We start from the raw sequence: 21,331 nt of genomic DNA, 5'->3' as shown, positions 1-21,331 counted from the left end.
ATTCTTACAAGTACCTTAATGTCACAGATAAAAATACAGACAGGTATATTTTGATTAAACAGTTCCTACAGCACAGAGTTCGTTTTGAACGAGCAGGCAATTAAATGGCAGACTACATTAATGCAACTAACACAGATAGATAACAATTGTGATTATACAGTTCCTGGTGTGTAAAATTAGTTAAAAAAAGAGCAAACAATAATAATTAATACACCAAATATAGGCAGCAGCTACAATTTGCGTTGCAAAAGCCTAGAATGTGCCTTTGATAGCGATTATGTTAACGCTTACACAGTGAGAGTAGATGCTCCATGTGTGCAAAGTTAAAAGGTTAGCGTCTATAGCAAACACAGTCGCATTTAGAACGCAACTCAAATGAAAAAAAAATAAAAACAGTTTACTACATTAAATACAACTAACTCAGATTCAATAGGCTATGAAGCAAGCCCCAACAGCAATTATAATAACCTCATGCTAAACGCTGAAAAGAAGAGCGTTTACAAGTACATTACTGATTGGACAGAGAAAAAAAAAAGAAAAGGAAGAGACACTGGTTACTAAACAATTACTGCTTCTTCAACAACCGAGTGAACAGGCACAAATATAACATTTAAGTAACAGTAGTAGCTTAAACAGCACGGAATCAGTGGACCGAGTCAATAAACAAGTTCCTATCAGCCAGATGTAAGTTCCGCATGAAAAGCACTTATGTAGATTGAGTGTTTGCAGATGGAAAGCCTAAGTATACCAATTCACAGTATGAGCGGCCAGCATATACATCACTTTTATATACATCTGATACACAGAAAGTACAACAATGTGTGCGCCACATTTATCTAAGTGCACCTGAATATTGCATACAAAGCAACTAAGTGGAGCAACAATCTTTGCTCTGGCTCTCTATATTAGGACAATTAAAGTCTGTGCCATGTTCTGCTGTGTCCTGTTATTGTTCCGTCATCTTGATGTGATCAGTTCTTTCTCTCTTGTCAAACCTTCCCTTATGACTGAGTTCCACAACTAAGTCATGTAACATTAGGAAAAAAAAAACATAAAGCTGCCAAGTATTAAACTCAGGACCTTCTGAACTACAGTCAGAGCAGCACAACACTACACAAATCCACTATAGGGAGTTGATGATCCTTTTGAAAATATATCATGCACTACAGTGATGCAACTTTATGGAAAAAAGACATCACTGTTAATTTTTGAAACCAGGACCATCAGGAATACACTCATAGCATCATACCAGTAAGCCAATTGACTTCTAGTGCATGATAACTGTTTTTGCAAACATATCCTGATTGCTATTCACACACTACTTATATATATATATATATATATATATATATATATATATATATATATATATATATATATATATATATATACATATATATAGTGGCCCAAATCACAGTGTACTTGGGCCTCTGACACAAACTCAGAAACAGCACACAGGCAAATAAATTCTGCTGAATGTATGGAACACCTACAATATCAGGTAGAGCTGCAACTGCACAGAATGTTGCTGAATATCCACAGTTGTGTCTCCTATTTATGGCAGGGACATCATAAAACCTACTCTGTGTGCCAAAATACTGGTAAGGCAGTGCAGCTTGGGGTTACAAAATCATGACAGACAGCTCAGTGTCACTCATCATACCCATCAGAACACACATGTCCATGCTAATCCTGTGTTACACACTGTATGCATACACATATGTCATACAAATATACCTGCCATAATAATGGCTTGGTACCTCTTTCTCTTACATGTCTAGCATCTGTCACATCTAGACACCCACAGTCCTGGTCCACAGCCCAGTCTGTGGCATGACAACTACATACATGTCAATACTACAAATGAATAATTCAGCCCTGCAATGTCCAGCAATACTGGATGCTCCTACTGCAGTCTTTGCCACCCCCCCCACAATAGCATGTTAAAGGCCTGCAGGGTGGGACACATTTCAAAAATATGAATATGTGTACTAAATGTTGCCTAACACTCTCTGGATGACACTGTTATGTAACATATGCACTGCAGGCACATGCCTCACCTGGACTGTTGTGGGTACCCTCAACCAGGCCATGCTGTGACACAACAGCCAACACAGCACCCTCACTGACAGTAACAGCTTGCTCTCCCCCAATGTGTTCACAATCCCTAGTCTGATTCCTGGCCAGAATGCAGCAGCTGTGGCCTGCTACACATGCAACAGTATGTCCAGCTACCTGCTACAGACCTAACATTGTTCCCAAACACCTAGAACAGGGCATCCACACAACAGCCAAACATAAAGGGTTGGGGGGGGGTATGTTGATGTTTTAAGGGACATGTCTCACAGTCTCCCCCGACAAACATACACAGCTAATAGACCAGCATCAAATGTAGCAGCATGCACAGTCAGATGGAAAAAGATGTATGACACTCACATCTGCCTGTCCCCTTACTTACCCCCAACACACATTTACACAGTACGCTGCTACAGAATATGAAAGTCTGTTAACAATGGCCAAACATAGCATACAAAACTGTGGACATAACACACCAATCCAAACAGTGGACAGTATTTCCACCTACCCTCTGTGGTGCTGTAGCTCACACACCTCAATAATGTCCTTCTCACAGGCCAGGAAAAGGGGCAAGGCCCACATGAAGGCCTTAATTATAGCACTGTGTTGCCATGCCATTGGCTAATGGAAAGACAACCCAGCTGTTCTGGGTGCAATTAGCAAGTGGGAGCCACATATTGGTGCACAAGCCATCACCTGTTCATGAGCATTACCTACAAAAGGTAAGCTGTTGCCTATGGTAAACAGGTCTGACACTTTCTTCATGAAGACAGACTGTGATTCTTTGCAATACCACAAGTGTATTTCTTCTCAGAAAGAATTTTAGCACTATACCAGGTATGTCATACAATTAAGCATGTAATGGAATGCAGATGGGGAATGCAGTCATGGGAAATAGGAATTTAAACAGTAGGTCTCAACAATACTTCCTGGACTGACATGTTGCTGTTAGTCTGCTGTCCAGCACCTATATCCATCCCTAATGGCTCTGTCTGCAGTGACATAGTTCACAGCTCTGGCCCCTGAGTCACACCAGCAATGTTCAGCTCACATATGACTACTACTGGATTATCTGTTGTACAGTATTGACTGTAACACTGCCAGCCCAGCTAACTGGGATTTTGTAAATAATCATATGTCATTTGTGAATATCAATGTGATACATATGCTTGTCTTACAAATGTAAGAGAACTACATGTGTTATGTTGATATTAAACTACTGGTGCAGAAGTGTGGGTTGAACTCTATGCTATGTACTGAGCTGAGACCTCTCGACTGTCCAGAATTTTGCAGAATGTCCACGTGTTTGCCTCATATTTTTAGTCATTTTCTCACACATTTGTGTTTTTTCTGGCAAATCACTAGCAAATCATTAAAGACTGAAGTCATAAAATAGTAGCATACATTTGAATGTCAGATGTCATATCATTAAGAAAATTCATGCAAATGCAAAACCTGTTATTCTATCAACTGTCTAAGTTTCCAAGAACAATGTTTAGAAAGTGTCACTATTTTTGGGCTTTTGTCTCCCCTTTATTTGTGACTTTTTCTAGATGTCTTGCTCTAAGAGGTTGAGAGGTATGACTGAGCTTCATCAGTGTAACCACAGTGTACCATACTGGAAAATAACAGAAATGTATATAAAGTATTACCTGTGCAAATGTATGTATTAATAGGAGAAGCTGGAAGCCTCGAACATGAAGAGATACTTTTCAAGAAAATAAGCTGAACTTGTTTTATGAATGTGATATCTCAGTTTCAGTGCAACAAGCAGACGACAAATGTCTACAGCTAGAGGTTATTTGTATTGTCTTAAAACATAAATAATTACTAGGTTGAAAAAGTACTTAACTGTGTTATGACTTCCAGTTCTACACAAACATCAGACAGATATGTACTTCTGATGCAGAGATGTTAAAGTGTATGTTAGTTGCTGTTAGCCTGGGAACTGAAGGCATGTGACAAAGAGTTATGATGTAGTCTGAGCTAACTCAGCAGTAATGGTGATTATTGCTTTCAGATCTGTCTCAGAGAATGACCTTTGCATTTTGTATGTGTCTTTGTATCTGACAACATCCACTCATCTGCATTTGCCTTGCTAATAATAAGGAACTAGGGAAAAGTAAATTTGTTTACATATAGATGGGAATATAGTAAAAATTACTTTAGATGTTTGCTGTATTTATTTCAGACTGTCCTGCAATGTTGTCTTAAAATATTCTCTGTGATTCTGAACTCTGTAGTTATTGCATTGATTGAGTATTGTCTTGCTCCTTTATTAGTTATTATTAAATATAGTTAAACCTTGTAATTGTGGCTGGTCTGTTTAGAACTAAGTGAGCTCTTAGGATACTTGCATATTTATTTGGTGACAATGTATAGCCCACTCCAATAGTCTTGGTCTTAGTCACACTTACCATTTGGATAATAGGCACATCACACAGCAAGAGTTATCACCCTTTGGTAAGGGCCTTATAGTAGCTGATAAAGAGCAGGATTATGTAGTCAGAACTACATTTTAGTCTAGGCAGAAGGGGCCATAGCTAATAAACATGTGCCAACCTTTCCCAGGGGTGGTTGTGTGTGTGATTTATAAATCAAATCTCAAAGTGTGTGTGTCAGCTACTTGGTCAGGGACACGAAGCACTGGTTGGCAGACAGGGTGATGGGAGCTTTGGCTTGACCACTCTGCTGAGATGTTAACCATATAGCTGTGCAAGTGGGGAGGCTTATTGGGGATCTGGAGAGAGAAGGAGACACCAGCCCCAGACTGACTGTGATCTCTCTGTGCTCTGAAGGGTGATTGTACTTTATTGTGTGTATACTTCTCATCCTCCCATTGTGTACATCCCTCACTGGTGCTAGTGGTGAGGATTGAGGCTCCTTAACTATTGGGCCAGTGCAGGGGTGACACACTGACAATATGTACCGGTAGATACAGCTAACGCATCACATCATGTGCTGTCATTGAGCCACTCTCGGTTTGCCAGTGTTATACAGGATTATTTCACAGATTGTCCAGGTCTCCCTGACAATTCCTGCCATACTGTGTCTAGGTCAGTGTGTACTCCACATCTGTATCTTATTGCCTGACACCTATGGCTATCATACATGGTGAGCCCCTGCAAATGGACAGCAGGTTACAGGTAGTAGTTTTGGGGGGTGTTGGCTCTGGCTCAGTAGCAGTGCATACATACTGAGCATACAATCTAAGGAAATGGATACATTACCAGATATTCTTATACCACTACTGTATCCCCAGGAGTATGGCATGTCACAGACACATTCCCCAAACTCTGTGGACAACCATCACGTATTGTCCAACTGGTGTCCAGAAATACACATTTGTCTGGCAGGGGGGTCTGCATCTATCAGGCACATGTACACATTCCGCAAACATCTGGGTACTGCAGTTGTCAGACACCTATGAGGTCACCCTACAACACATATGCACTGCTCTCTGTTATTGTGTATGTCAGATGTCCCCGGAATGCCCACATGCACCTATAGTAGCACTCAACTATTTGTCAGATGTAGGCTGGATGACATGGTACTGTAATGTTGCCCATAGGAGACACCCAACAGTCAATGGCAGCGATGTGTGTGGACACATAACAGCACACTCTGTCACAGCAGTCAGGCCATTTCTGGTATTCCTAGTACCATGTGAGGTCCCTGAGCAGCCATATGCTTAGACCACGTTATCCCATGTGCATGCAAAGCAGCAGCTGATGTCAGCCATCCAACAGGGACACAGGTGGTATCCCAAGGGTGTATGTGCTGTTAAGCATCCAATTGATGAGGTTACACCTTCAAAGGTGTAGGTAGCTAGCCTGCCTGATGTCGACAGGGTGCCCATTCCACTGCAGGGTGATTGTGTGGGACACACATGTGAGCTGCCAACAATGCCAGATCAGGTCACTTGCCAGGTGGAGGTTGTGTGTGTGTGTGTTAACAGAGTGGAGCATGACTTGCATTCGTGCAGCAGTCCCAGTAATGTTGAGTCAGTGACTGCCTGGCATGCTAGAGTGAGGTCACTCCTGAAAAGATTGTATGAAACCGGGTAGAGCGTTGTCCTTATAGCCTATAGGTGTACGGTAGATTTATGATGGCCTGCTATTCCCTGGTGGGGAACTTCTGTGATGTACCCATTTGCTGCATGTGCTGTGTGATGTGAATGGCGAGCAGAGAATTATGCACTTTAATGGTCCTCATTGGGGAGAACATGAAACATCAGGGTCAAAGGAGCAATGCATGCTGTAATGCCAGTATGTTGCCAATACCCACACACGCACTGTGCTGATAGATGGCAAGGGTATGATGTGGGTGTTAATGGTGGATAGTGCTGGCAAAAGTGGATCTGCAGGGTCTGTACATAACAGTGGCCAATGTACGTGGTCCTGTGATGTGTTCCTGTTTTCATTTCTTTCACGTTGGATGTTCAGAAGACGTAACCCGCCGTTCTAAGAAGTGGAGGCCGCTGCGATCATTGCTGCCCTCAGACTCCATCACTCGGTACTGTTGGGAAGGAGCTGACAAAACCTGCAGCCATGCACTGCCCTGTGGGCAGAACTGGTAGCAAAAGTCAATAATGTGGGCCACTGGTACAGAAGCTACTAACAGGTCTGACACCGTGCCACAGACCTCATAAACAATGCATGGCAAAGGGCTGCAGCTGTGGCCAGGGACCGCACTAGCACAGGTGGATGGACTGCTACTGAAGTACCATTCTCAGCCACTGAGGAGTTCCTTGCAAACCTTGGTTCAGCCACCACCTCCCAGGAAACCATGACTACATGTCATGGAGGTGGGTGGCACAGATTCTACAGCTGAGGAGCATCAATGTAAGGCCCCAGTGGGCATCACGTTAAAACTGTAGCATTCATAGTGGCAGCCTTTCCATACCTGTACACATATGTCAGGTCAATCTGCATTTGTGGGTGGGGATTTGTAATGCACATATGTGCACACATATTGTGAATGTCAGCAATTTGGGTAGTATCACAGCTTGTAGTGTACATGTTCATAAATACATGTAGTATACTGTACCAATGACACGTGTGTGATGACAATAACTCTCCCTCACAACTCCATCAGTTCCTCTGGTGTGGCTGGGGAACATCAACCTGAAGCTGTTGAGTGTGAACTGTCATGTTGTGGTTCACCTCTACCCTAGGAATGTTAAGGACAGCCAGTTTTCCATGAACACAACTGTTAAGCTTAGCCATATTGCAATTTGTGCATGTTCACTTGTGGTGGGGTTCACTGCAGTGCATCACATTGTCCATCACAGGAGCCTATTTTCAGGAGCTGTAATATAGGGGTACATACTTTTGTGTAGGTGTAGCCACTGTGCTTTACAAGGGTACATTAGTAGTGTGTACACGGGTGTACTGTGTGTTAGGTGAAGGTCCATCACATACTCCCACTTCTCACGTATCTCACAAGTGTATAGTAATAGCAGCATTAACTGGATGTACCTGCACTCCATGTTGTTGAGGGCCTGTCCAGAGTGTGTCTGCTGTGGTCTGATTGTGTGTTGTGCATGGCATCAGTCAGAAGGTGTGGTCTGTATAATGCCTTTGTGGCACCTCAACTGTGTGTGTGTGTGTGTGTGTGTGTGTGTGTGTGTGTGTGTGTGTGTGTGTGTGTGTGTGTGTGTCTGTGTGTGTGTGTGTGTGTATCAGCAAACATTTTAGTGGAGAAAGTAATTTACTTATGTTGTCAGGTGAACATGGGGGTTGGGGTCTCTCCCCATCACAACCTGAAGTCAGTATCTCATCATACTCTGATGATGATGGTGGCCATAGTGAGGCACATGTGGGATTGTTGGGTGCTGAATCTGTACCATTGGTTGACATCCTACTTCCACCCACAATGTCCATGCACACAGTCAGTATGCTCACACATACCTAGTCCCCAGCAGCCACAGATATTAGACAATTGGAGAGTGGTGGCATCGAACTGGGTAGTGTGGCAACTATGGCATCTGTGACTGTAGACATTAGCCATAGCCAGAGATCTGATGAGGTCTTATACAGTCAGATTGACAGGGCTGCTTGAAGGAGGACTGCTTTCCATACAGCCCCTGTCAGAGGTTTCACAGCACGTGTCACTCAACGCATGTTTCAGTCTGTAATGGAGGCACAGACACTTTGTGAATGGTACATCAGACAGACGCTCAGGTCATCGATGTAACACTTCCTGGCATGCGTGACACCATCCATGGCATTGGAGATGCTGTATGTCATTTCACTGATGTCACGGATAGGCAGTTGGGTGAGACATTGTCAGTCCTTAGCCAAGCAATTTCTGTGCTTGGACATGTGGTGGGAGTAGGGCGTCAGACATGTGGACATAGGTCAGCAACAACATCAGCTGAAAGGCCATTTGGCCATGCACATTCACACTCCCATAGTGGCAATACCACCAGCACTAATGAAGGGAGGGTGATGTCCACTCCAGAACATGGCAGGCCATTGGCACATGGTTCTGGCTGGTCCAGTAAGGGACACGGACCCAGCAGACAGTGGTCAAAATCAGGAAGTAGTACCATATCTGGCCTTGGGAATGGTGGTGCCAGTGATACCCCTCGCAGAACCAGTTCCCATGTTTGGGCCAGAGATGGTGAACTGTACATTCTGCCATGTATGGTCCATGGCTATCCAACATAACTTTGTGTAGGGCTAGCACAAGGCTTGACTGTGTGCATACATGCATTCACACATCACTATCACATGCAGGTCACCACCAGGCACACACAGCTCCTCTCCGTGGCTCACCTGAACACCACCCCTCCAGACAAACACACACATGATGTCAGCTCTATGGCCCAGCCTAGGTCTTTGGCAACCCCACACCACACCCTGTGCATGTGATGATACCTGTGCCACATCCCTGTTATCCTTTCCATCAATGCAGGGACATGCTAATATGTGTCTGATGCACAAGGTGGATATAGTAAAGGGAATGGCAGTGTGTAGTGTACTACTGTTATCACGTGCATGGTGCTGTCTGCTGAAAATTGTCATGGGTACACATCAAAGTATATGTACCTTTGTGCCATGATTCTTTGTTGCTGTTAGTACTGCTGACTGACTGTTGCCTCACAGACCTTATTCTGTTTCTGTTCCAGGTGTCTGTGTCTATATGTTGTGGGGAGCTGCTGCCATTACTGAAGCTGGATATGGTGGAGTAGAAACACACAGACCTTTACATTGCCAAGGTATGGCTGTACATGTGCATGTTTACCTAGGTACATGTGTGTGCAACAGTGTGTGAGGGACAATGGGGGCAGACAGCATAACCTTGCATGCATAACCCGTGACACAGCCTGATAGACTTCATACATGTCACCTTCATGTTCCATAGGATCACAGGTTCATAGATACAGAGGAGGTTACTAGAGTACTGGCCCTGGGTCCCTTACAAGCCTAGCCATTACTTTATCCAGAACAGAAACATCAGTCAGCACCTGTTGCCTCTGGCATTGCTTAACACAGGTCGAACCCCATCCAGCCAACCTTGATGCAGTTGATGAGGGTATGCATGGTACTGTGTTTGACATGCTTGGGGAGTGTAATCTTGACAAAGGGCAGTCTCTGGGAGCCAAACCTGACTCTCCAGCATGTGTTTTTGGTATCTCATATGCGAATCAGGCCTCTTGTGCCGGTAATGCTCACAGAGTTATACTCTTGTATATGGTGCAGCTGTTGAAGGGCTGAGCACAACAATGCCCCCTATACATACTACAGACACCTGTGGATAACCTGACTGATAACCAGTGGGACAGTATTGATTACAGGCTGTCTACGTGGAACAGATGTTGAGGCCCATGGCTGACCTTTGTGGGTGTTAACATAGCCTTTACAGTTTCTGCAGATATCTGCATAGGTGTATAGCAGACCAGCCATGCTGCTAATGTATTGTTGTACTGACTGAGGACTGTGCAAAGGTAATGGCCAGCTTCTGTCTGGATGCAGTCCCTATACCTATGTGGTGGACCACATACAAGCATTTTCTGATCACTGCCACTACTTGTTGCCTGAATGCAAGATTGTTGTCATCCTGAGTACCCGGGTCTGTCATTGCAGTCTGTGTGTTTATGGTGTTGGTGCTGTGTGAGAAATACTGAATACTGTCTGCATTCAGCTGGAGGCCAGGAACTTGGCAACATTCCATACTCACTGTATGGCCCATTGCAGTGTGTTAACAGCAGTTTGTGGCTCAATGACTAGTTACAGTTGATACAGCCTTAGGCAGTACCTACATATGTGGGTGGTGGCAGTTAGCATTCATACCTATATACATATGGGTCATTGGGGCCAGCAGGTAGTCACAGGGCCTTCACATGTCTACATATTGCATGCACATAGACGACACAGATTTTGGTTGCCACCTTATCAAATGTGGACTGTGGGACACAAGTTGTAGTAATATGACAGTTGGCAAGACATGCCATACCCACGGCAAGTGCAACACACAGGATTTCCTTTGGTTTGCTGCTATGACACCTTCTTTCTGTGACATTACCCTAGCTTATGGTATTTGTCATAACATTAAGGTGCTTCTGACGTGCAATAACTGCTCTATGCAATTAGTAGACAACTTTATGAAATGTTTGTTGTCCTACACTCTGGGGACCTCTGTATTGTTTCAGTTCTCACAGGTCACACCTTGCCAAACATGGATGGCACTCTGCAGGATGGTACAGATGATGGCCATACCTCTGATCTCTAACATACCTCTCAGCCTGGAAACATCAAAAATCTGGACAAGGAACATGAAAAAATAGGTACAAATCTCTATGCTGGTTAACGCAAAATTAGCATACATAATTACATAACTCTGTCCACTCCAATGGAATTGTGGGATACCAACTCTCAAATGCAAACTGAAGGACAGACAATCAAAATACGTTACCAGAGTCCCCCTGCAGCCATTCCAATGTTCCATTTCCTGGCTATTTTTGCCCCATTTACTATAAACACTAATGTGCGGATATACTGCTTTACTTCTACAATGATTTGGATTTTATTTTTACATTTTATAGCACAATGCACAAACACTAATAGATATCTACTAAACAAAACAATACTGTCTCACAAAAAAAATAGACTTGGCATTAAAACTTCTCTGCCCTTGAAACTCATTCATTGAAACAGCGTTGAAACCTACACCACATCCAAAGAAAATGCATCTGGCCAATGGTGGATAAAGATTACCTTTGGGCTGTTTTCAAATCATAGGCCCCAGGCACACAAAACAAGTAACATGCATGTGTTCTTTGATACACCTTTCTGACTTTATTAAATTATATTCCTTGTATAATACAGCACACTTGTTAGACTTAAGTTAGAGCACAATTTAAACTTATTGTTTGAACATTTTCCCAGTAGGCAATGAAACAAAACGCATGAACCAATGACAAAACTGCCCAATTCAGAACATTTACATCATAAAAGTGTACTTCCACACACAATTTATATATATATATATATATATATATATATATATATATATATATATATATATGTGTATATAATGACAGTAGTGTAAGCCATAGGCATCTTGCACAGCTTCTCGCTCTTATTTTTAATTTCAGTTTTTTTTTTTTGGGGGGGGGTGCAAAAGGCCAAAAATCAGGGACACATTTTAAACATTGCTTGTATAATTTTAGAAAGTTGCTAGAATAGATATGTTATCACCATGTATTTTACTACCAAGTCTTGAACCCAGTATCCTGTGCACTACAGTCAGAGCACCATACCACTATGCCAAATCAGCAGCTTCCTGAAAGGCAGGAAGACTGACACTTAAATGGCTATTATTTACTGAATTCAGTTTTCACTTCTCACCACAGCTCTCAACTTCTTAGCACAAAAAAACCTGGACAAAGCTAATAATGGGGGACTAAAGCCCCAAAATAGGGACAAATTTCAAATACTGAACTTATAAACTTAGAAAATTGCTAGAATAAAAGGTTTTGTGTTACCATTTATTTTCAGAAGAATATGGCGTCTAAAATTTAAATGCCTGTCATTTAGTGAATTCAAGTCCTTCAGTGATTTGCCACAATAATCCTGAAAACCACAGATTTAATGAGGAATAGAACAATAAAACAGGCAGAGAGGTGTTTCTACCCACCATATCCATTTGTCACACTGCAGTTATTTATATTAAATACACCTAAACTGCAAAATTCTCCCCAAGCTTGAATGACTATCCCTGCTTCTGTCCCAATCCACATTTATTACAATATCCAATATATACAAAGCCCAGTAAATCCTGCATGCATGGCAATGTCCTGCACTTGCTATAATTTTTAACAAGTCTTTTTGAAAGTCAGTACTCCATTTGCCCTTCAACATTTACAAGTGGTGGTGGCTAGGAGTTTTAGGCTCTTTTTACCTGTACCCAAAGTGCAGGATTTGAGCCTGAGTACTTCTAGCCACTGGGTGCATTCTGCTGGGGTCATTCACACACACACACACACACACACACACACACACACACACACACACACACACACACACACACGCACGCACACACAAACAACTCCAATAGCACCATTGAGCAAAGCCGCTTTGTAAAAGCATAACAAATGCTCCAAACTGTAAAAGCCCAGCCAATGGATGCAGTAGCATAACAAATACCTGAACTAAGCAGCAACAGCACCAACTATATCCAAAGCTCCATTCATTCACCAGCATAACAACCAAGCAACAGCCCAGCAAATACCTCCAGTTCAGCAGCACCATTGAAATATATCCATTCCAACTCTGTTTGTTCGCGCTCAAACAGCCAGCTGAAAATGCATGCCATTTAGCTCAGTTCTGACAGGTTGATGGAGCTGATGTCATTCACATGTGATGATGTCAGCTCAAAAAGCACGAAAGAAATAAATTTAAAAATCACTGGAAAAAATCAGAAATGAAGGGGTGCCACTCAGGAATCGTGGCATCCCATTATTTGGACCCCAAAACTCAGTAAAAAACAAGTAATTCGATACATTTGGGAGGCATGACTTTACATATATATGCAGAATGTCCTGATGTTTGCCATATAGTTGTATTCCATTTGTCATAAGATTGTGGTTTTCTAGCAATTTGTTAGGAAATCATGACAGAATAACATTAGAGATTGATGACAGATATTGTCATGTCACAACACATACCATTTGGAAAGTGCATTCATATGCACAACCTGTTCTGGTATCTACTTTCCATGCATATCACAGCAATATGTGGAGGTTGTGCTCAGTGTTTGGCCTTTGCCCCACTTTTCCATATGGCTTTAGCCAGATGTCTTTCTGTGAGGGGTAGAGAAGTATGCTGGTGGCCGTAACACAGTTAAACTGTTGCAAGGGGATATATATATATATACACACACACACACACACACACACACACACACACACACACACACACACACACACACACACACACACACACACACACACACTCATGACCTGCCCTTGTTGACAGTAGAACCTGTACCTGCCTAGTCGTACATACCATATTGCTATATACATAACACAAGCACCACAGAGCTACTGTACTGTTGCAGTGTCTGCCCCTAGTATTCAGGTGGGTGACAATTGCAGGGGCTATTAGGATTAACAATGGGGGGGGTTTAACAGGGCCTTAACAAGGTAGAGCCAACTCAAACACACACACTGCTATGTGGGAACATGCATTGAAACACACATTCACACAGAACTGACACTTTTTCTGATTAGAACACCTACTTATCTTGTTATGTACAATACACAGTGACATGACTATTGCATGCACCACAGTACCTTTGTGTTAGAAAATGTGTAACTGTGCTTCTAAGGTGAATGACATCTTTATGGGCCCTAACTATGTTAGCAATGGGGGAGTTAACAGGGTGAAACAGGCACACAAAATGGTATAAACATCACATACACACAGGCAAGACAGCCACAGGGGATATGCATATAGACACACATACACTCACACAGTTGACAATCTTCAGATTAGAACACCTACCTATCTACTTGTATTTATTATAGTGCTATGTACATATCACATGTGCCATGGAGATTAGACACCAGGATTCAAACTCACAACCACTTACACCAATTAATCTTGGGAATGGCTTCATGAATGGTGGGATACACCACCCAAAATAGTGACTGTTCTCACATATTGCTCTTACAAACCTAGACAAGTGATAGGGTAACAGGTTTTGCATCAGCATGACATTTCAGACGGGTATAACATCTGACGCTGACATATGAAGCTGACTTGTCTGTCATTATTTCTGATGGCAACTGCGACACCCATGCACTGGCCCAGTAATCAAGGAGCCTCAATCCTCACCACTAGCACCAGTGAAGGGCATGCACATTGGGGGGATAACAAGTACACACACAGTAAAGTACAATTTCCCTTAAGAGCACAAAGAGATCATAGTCAGTCTGGGGCTGGTTTCTCCCTTTGTCTCCAGATCCCCAGTAAGACTCCCCACTGGCACAGCTATAGGGTCCAGATCTCAACCTAGTGGTCAAGCTAAAACCTCCAGCATCCTCTCTGTCTAACCAGTGCTTCGTGTCCCTGCCCAAGTAGCTGACACACACACACACACACACACACACACACACACACACACACACACACACACACACACACACACACACACACACTTTAAGATTTGATTTAGATACAAACACACAGACACTCCTGTGGAAGGCTGGTACAAGTTCTCCAGCTATACCCCCTTTCCTCCTGACTATAAGGTAGAAATTACTGCCACCAACCATTATTATCAGCTACTATAAGGCCCTTCCCAAAGGGTGACCAATTTCACTGTGTAATATTACTGTTATCCAAATAGTAAATGTGCCGAACAGCAAGACTTTTGGAGTGGCTTGGACAGTATCACCCAAATACATGCAATGTACTCTAAAGGCTTAAATTATCTCTACACAAAACAGCCACAGTTGGAAGGATTACAAATATTTAATAATAAATAATAAAAATTCAAGAAAATACTCCTCAATTCAACACAGTGCTAATCAAGAATTTAGAGATCACAGGAAACTTTTAAAACAATATTGTAGGATAGTCTGACTTAAATATCGAAAACAGCTAGGCTAATCTGGCTATATTTCTATCTAACTCTAAGAGAAATCATGGTTCTAAATACTATTTGCATACAGAGCAAGCAAGTGCTGGTGAGTTGAATGTTTTCAAATCCAGATGCAAAATGCTCAATCTTCCTCTCTGAGAAAGTCTTAAGTTGAAAACACCCAGTATTGTTGAGTCATTTCATATTTCATCATTTTTATCACTTCTGCTGAAGTTTTCCAGGTTCACAGAACTCAAAATATAACATTTGTTTGTAATTTTGCACCTGCCAGGAAACCACAGAAATAAAGGACACTTTACATATAAAACATAATAATTAACTCTTGTCCTAAGACAATAGAAAGGATTTCTTAGTCCAGACATCATGTCTCCAAGCTAGAGATCAAACAGTCACAAAATGCTTCACTTATCAGCTTTCTTCCAGCAGGGTGCACCATGGTTACATTTTTTGAAGCTCAGAACATATAACACAGTTTTCTTACATTTAGTTTTCTTACATTTGTAAAAACATACCTGTGGATTATATTAATATTTACAATGGCATAGAATTATCTATAAAATTCTATCTAGCTAGGCTTGTAGCCTTGACAGCAACTGTCATGTATTTGCCAATGATTTGTCATAAAACTCCATTGTTATGAGACACAGACCACATATATGTTGCATACTTCTGGACATTCTGCATACATCTGTACAGATGACTGGTATGGGCAGTAGAGTTTAACATGGTGCATCTAAGGTGGATGACATCAACAGGCCTTTTAAAGTAATTTTACAGGGAGGGGGTCAACAGGCCTTAAAATGGCATCACCAACACACATGACATCCACAGGATATGCTTTGCATGCAAACATATACACTAGCATAGTTGGCTGTATTGAGATGCAAACTCCTACCTACCTAGTAGTATGTACTATAATGCTGCCCACTCATCGCATGCACCACAAAGCTTATATACCTTGATAGTATCCAACAGTGGATCTAAGGTGGATGACATGAACAGGCCCTATAAAGTAATGCAATGACACACACACACACACACACACACACACACACACACACACACACACACACACACACACACACACACACACACACACACACACAGTTGCCTATATTGAGATCAGAACCCCTATCTAGTTTTTTGGATTATAGTACTGGTAGTTATCGCGTGTGCCACAGAACTTATAAGGCTGAAGGATGTCCAAAGGTGCTTCTAAGGTGAATGGCATCAGCAGGCCTTGTAAAGTAGGGCAATGGGAAGTTTACTGGGTGGAAAAGGTCTCAAAATACTTTCACCTACACACACACACACACACACACACACACACACACACACACACACACACACACACACACACACACACACACATACACACACACTTTACGATTTGATTTAGATACAAACACACAGACACTCCTGTGGAAGGCTGGTACAAGTTCTCCAGCTATACCCCCTTTCCTCCTGACTATAAGGTAGAAATTACTGCCACCAACCATTATTATCAGCTACTATAAGGCCCTTCCCAAAGGGTGACCAATTTCACTGTGTAATATTACTGTTATCCAAATAGTAAATGTGCCGAACAGCAAGACTTTTGGAGTGGCTTGGACAGTATCACCCAAATACATGCAATGTACTCTAAAGGCTTAAATTATCTCTACACAAAACAGCCACAGTTGGAAGGATTACAAATATTTAATAATAAATAATAAAAATTCAAGAAAATACTCCTCAATTCAACACAGTGCTAATCAAGAATTTAGAGATCACAGGAAACTTTTAAAACAATATTGTAGGATAGTCTGACTTAAATATCGAAAACAGCTAGGCTAATCTGGCTATATTTCTATCTAACTCTAAGAGAAATCATGGTTCTAAATATTATTTGCATACAGAGCAAGCAAGTGCTGGTGAGTAGAATGTTTTCAAATCCAGATGCAAAATGCTCAATCTTCCTCTCTGAGAAAGTCTTAAGTTGATAACACCCAGTATTGCTGAGTCATTTCATATTTCATCATTTTTATCACTTCTGCTGAAGTTTTCCAGGTTCACAGAACTCAAAATATAACATTTGTTTGTAATTTTGCACCTGCCAGGAAACCACAGAAATAAAGGACACTTTACATATAAAACATAATAATTAACTCTTGTCCTAAGACAATAGAAAGGATTTCTTAGTCCAGACATCATGTCTCCAAGCTAGAGATCAAACAGTCACAAAATGCTTCACTTATCAGCTTTCTTCCAGCAGGGTGCACCATGGTTACATTTTTTGAAGCTCAGAACATATAACACAGTTTTCTTACATTTAGTTTTCTTACATTTGTAAAAACATACCTGTGGATTATATTAATATTTACAATGGCATAGAATTATCTATAAAATTCTATCTAGCTAGGCTTGTAGCCTTGACAGCAACTGTCATGTATTTGCCAATGATTTGTCATAAAACTCCATTGTTATGAGACACAGACCACATATATGTTGCATACTTCTGGACATTCTGCATACATCTGTACAGATGACTGGTATGGGCAGTAGAGTTTAACATGGTGCATCTAAGGTGGATGACATCAACAGGCCTTTTAAAGTAATTTTACAGGGAGGGGGTCAACAGGCCTTAAAATGGCATCACCAACACACATGACATCCACAGGGGATATGCTTTGCATGCAAACATATACACTAGCATAGTTGGCTGTATTGAGATGCAAACTCCTACCTACCTAGTTGTATGTACTATAATGCTGCCCACTCATCGCATGCACCACAAAGCTTATATACCTTGATAGTATCCAACAGTGGATCTAAGGTGGATGACATGAACAGGCCCTATAAAGTAATGCAATGAGACACACACACACACACACACACACACACACACACACACACACACACACACACACACACACACACACACACACACACACACACACACACACACACACAGTTGCCTATATTGAGATCAGAACCCCTATCTAGTTTTTTGGATTATAGTACTGGTAGTTATCGCGTGTGCCACAGAGCTTATAAGGCTGAAGGATGTCCAAAGGTGCTTCTAAGGTGAATGGCATCAGCAGGCCTTGTAAAGTAGGGCAATGGGAAGTTTACTGGGTGGAAAAGGTCTCAAAATACTTTCACCTACACACACACACACACACACACACACACACACACACACACACACACACACACACACGCGGGTCATGTGAGATTACAACCCCTACCTCACTACTATTACACAATGGTGCCCACCTTCACACTGGCACGTGCCACTGGTTACAACTGGTGTGCAATTGTCAGCAGCAGGACATCAGTCTATGCCTTTCAGGGTGTCTCCCTCTCTTTGCCTCTCTCTACCTCCCTCTGTGTCTCTCTTTGTCTATCTGTCTCTGTCTGTCTCTCTCTCTCCCCTGTCTCTGTCTGTCTATAATTGATATATTTGTATATGCTACCTTGATATATATATATATATATATATATATATATATATATATATATATATATATATATATCTATATCACACTCAATGATGCAGATACATCACATAAGTGCCAGCTACAGATAGCTAATGGTAATCCTGTGTGATGGGGGTGGGGAGACACAGTTAAGGCGTACATAGTCTGGAGTGTTTCTCCCCTGGCCTCTGGTAAAAATTGGCTTCATTCCAAGTCAGACTTTCCCGATAAACAAATGTTACATAAATAAAATAAATAAATAGCTGTCTGTATGCAAAGAACTATCTGGACAACACAGTTGTATAGTCATGTGTGGGTTTAGACATGGGCTGTAATTCTCTAAGTGTAGGAGCATGCCCAGTATGACCGTCTACAGTAAGCGTGGGAGTCCATTCAAGAGGTAGATGTACTCTGGTACAAGATTTTTTTGCTACAGCCGATTGACTATTTACCTGTGTAAACAGTCCTGTACTTCAGTAATATACTGGCTGGGGATCTCAAGGTTGTATGGTATCCTTATTAACTGACTCGTATCCTGGTGTGGGTACAGAGTGCATTTGTCTGAGCAGAGTTTTTCATAATATGTGTGGTATATTCTACATAGCACTGTGATTTTCTGGTATGTCAGTGGCAGATCAGTATAGAGTAATGTGAGGGAGTTCTTACAGACATTTGTTTAATGACCCCATACACTGCAGGGAACTATGTTACAGCACAAATTGTTCTAGTTTGCACGCTTTTTGTTTGTCTGGCCAGTGGTTCCCTTTCCCATAATATGTGGGTCTTTGTCCGTCTGTAGTCCAGTCACAGCCTTTGTCCGCAGTTGTTGCCATTATAGGTTCATAGGTTCATAGGTAGGTTCTAGGTTATTGGCCCTAGGGCCTATATAAGCCTAGCCAAAAAGGTACCCTGGCTTTTGCCACCCAAGAAAATTATTTTCCTGTGCTCCTTTCAAGCAGAGCCACAGAGGTGATCCCCGGGGTGAATTTCCTATTTCCCATCCAATCATCAAGATTTTTCTTGAAGAGTGCTAATGAGGAGCTTTGTTTGATACAGATAGGTAGTTTGTTCCAGAGTATGGGAAGTCTCTGGGACAGGAATCTATCCTTCTAGCATGTTCTGTTTATTGTAGTGACAAGGTTTAGGTCCCTAGAGCATGTAGCTCAGAGGGATTTCTTTAAGTGGAGCATGTCCAACAGCTCTCGGTTTGACATAGCTTTGTATGTTAGGCAGTGATTGCCTCTGAGTAGGTGATATGCGATGAGGTAACCTGGAGTTTTTTGAGATGGTCTGCATAGGGCACCTGTTTGAGGCCAGTAATCCTCTTTGTGAGGTATTTCTGTGGCCTCTCCAGTTGTTGTAGATGTCTTGTGAGGTAGGGGCATTGTACTAATGAGTGATGAGTAGAGGGGAACAATGACCTTTTTTTTCCTGGATTAGAAACATTTTGTGATGAGGTCTGCCTTGTAGAAGGATTTCCTGACTACTTTGGCAATGTGATTATCAAAGGAGAGACTACTGTCCACCTGTGTCCCAAGGTCTCTTATCACACTTTTGGTGTTAAGTAGACTACCACCTATGTGGTAGCTCATGGGTACAGAGTTTTTACCAAAGGGAATGCCAATGCACTTTTTGGCATTGAGCTTGAGGCCATGGCTTTGACACCAATCATCTGTCTCCATGAGGCCCTTTTGTAGGATGTCCACATCATTACTAGTTTCGATTATGGCTCCTAGTTTGCAGTTATCTGCAAACATTTTCATTAGCCAAAGACCTTCTGTGTTAGCCTGTACTTCAGAAAAGTAGATACCAAACAGGAGAGGACCCCGGAGTGAACCCTGTGGTACTCCACTTGTCACTGGTCTGAAGCTGGATTTGGAGTCTGCTACTTTCACATTGTCGGTTCTGTCAGTGAGCCAGTTGGCAACCCATCTTGTGACATAGGGATTTATACCTAGTTTAGTGAGTTTATCTATAATTCCAGAGTGGGGGATGTTGCCCAAAGCCTTGGTAAGATCTAGATAGGCTGTGTGAACCACCTTACCCTCATCTACGGCTTTGGTGACTACTTCAAAGAAGTCTATCAGGTTTATGAGACATGATCTGCCTTTTACAAACCCGAACTGGGTGGGATCCAGAGTTTAGAGATTACCAATGTCTTTGTGTATAAGATCCATGATGATACTTTCCATGGCCTTGTAGACCAGGCTCGTTAGGCTAATGGGGTGGTAGTTTCCTGGGTCCGTGGTGGCTCCCCCTTTGTGGAGTGGGATAACTGTTGCTGTGTGCCATTCAGTGGGCACAAAGCCTGAGGTGAGGTTATGATTGAACATGATGCTTAGGGGAGTGCCAGTTCATTCTGCAGTTCATGTAGAATGCAGCCTGGGATGTTGTCAGGTCCCATGGATGCTGTGTTCTTGGCTTTGAGGGTGTGTTTTTTACCTGTGCAGCCGTGATTATAGAAACTTTGCATTCTTCGTGTATAGGCCCTTTAGGGGGTGAGAGGGGGGTAAAGTTAGCACTGTACCTATCTGCCAGGATGTTGGCAATATTAGTTGGTTCTGTATATTTAGTGTCATTGTGCTGTAATGCAGAGCAGATCTGAGTGTTGCCATTAAGATTCTTGACATAGTTATAGAATGAACTGGTTCCACACGGCTGAATGAATGTCACAAAAT

This window comes from Protopterus annectens, chromosome 2.part1 (assembly GCF_019279795.1).
Source record: "Protopterus annectens isolate FY-2018-M chromosome 2.part1, PAN1.0, whole genome shotgun sequence".
Taxonomy (NCBI): domain Eukaryota; kingdom Metazoa; phylum Chordata; order Ceratodontiformes; family Protopteridae; genus Protopterus; species Protopterus annectens.
The sequence above is the reverse complement of the archived record's forward strand: the minus strand, read 5'-3'. Positions refer to the sequence as shown.